General features: G+C 32.5%; 1 protein-coding gene across 1 annotated transcript in view; it reads right to left on the reverse strand.

Annotated features, from left to right (window-relative positions):
• The window catches only part of LOC112149902, a 7,897-nt gene that overhangs the window by 708 nt on the left and 5,745 nt on the right, over positions 1-1,444 (reverse strand). The window lies entirely within an intron of this gene.

Raw genomic sequence — 1,444 nt, forward strand, 5'->3', positions numbered from 1 at the left:
ATTTATTATTTGATGCATTGGAATATTGTCTGACAAAAATTTGTCACATTTATGTAGTGATTTTGTGCCATCATATTGCAAACAAAAGCAATAGTTTAAAGATCAAAATATTAAAAATTGCAAAAAAAATGTTAATTGTTGCAAATAAAATGTTTAATATTTGCTTTGAAAAACCTATTTTTGTGTTTTCAAACTTTTTTTGCTTGCAAAAAATACTTGTTTGCAAACTTGTTTTGCATTTGAAAACTATTTTTGCATTTGAACATCATTTTTGTTCTTCTTAAATAAAAACTTGCAAACAACTTTTTTTTTCTCAGTGTGACATTTGTGCCACCCCGGACAGCCTGCTGATTGGTCTAGATTCTACCCAATCAGGTGTCTCTGCCTTGCATTGAGACGCTAGGAGACGGAAGTGGACTTTGGACTTTCTATGGCCGCTGTTTGGTCAGAATTCTACAGTCTTCAACGATTGGGACACGTTTCTCTTTGAGCAGAACTCAGGTGGAGCAACAAGGCCCAAATTTTGAACATCTCTTATCTTTTGCAAGAGAAAAAAAAGTCAAGTCTGAAATCACAAAAATAGGTTTTTCAAGCAAATATTAAATATTTTATTTGCTACACTTAACATTTTGTTTGCAATTTTTAAATTTTCGATTTCAAAACTTACTTTTGTTTGCAATATGGTGACACAAATATCACTCCATACACATGCTGTTGACGGAAGACCCAATCAATTTTATCAGAGTCAAGAGTGGAGATCAAAAACAACTTTTTTAATAGGAAGATCATATATTTAAAAACATTCACGTCTGTTGGGACGGAAGTGACAGCGTGCGATTGGAAATCAGAGGAGAGAAGATTTTTTTTTTTAATATCTACAACAATGGTTTTGTGGATTTTTAAATGTTTGCAATTGCACATGCACTTAGTTTTTTACATGTAAATCTGGGGTAAGATAACGGTCAATAATAAGGTATTCATAAAGTCAAATTTGTGCACAATACTTTTTGCACAATTTGAATAAAAAAAAGAATAAAATATGTAGTTTAAAGTTTGACATGCCTCTTTTGAATAGCATTCGTCTTCGTTTTGAATATGACTCTTGCATATCTGGAATACAAAATTTCCCCTGTAAACAAACTTTCAAAAATGCATCACAGCGTCAAAGGCATGTACACCAAGTACCAAAATATCGACTGAACTGAGTGAGAATGCACATTTTGGCTTATTTATAAAGCTTGAATAGAATTAAACTTTTTAGAATGTTATTGATCCCCTGGGAGAGAAATTATCTTGATACTATAGCTCTGCTGAATTAACAAACAAACAATAAGCCATATTAACAGAGATATTAACAGTGTCACATTTTTGTTTCCAGGCAACAACAGCTGATCTGATAAACAATACCAGACCCAAAAGTGGTGGGGGAAAAAAAGAGCAGCAG

This window comes from Oryzias melastigma, linkage group LG13 (assembly GCF_002922805.2).
Source record: "Oryzias melastigma strain HK-1 linkage group LG13, ASM292280v2, whole genome shotgun sequence".
NCBI classification, from domain to species: Eukaryota; Metazoa; Chordata; class Actinopteri; order Beloniformes; family Adrianichthyidae; genus Oryzias; species Oryzias melastigma.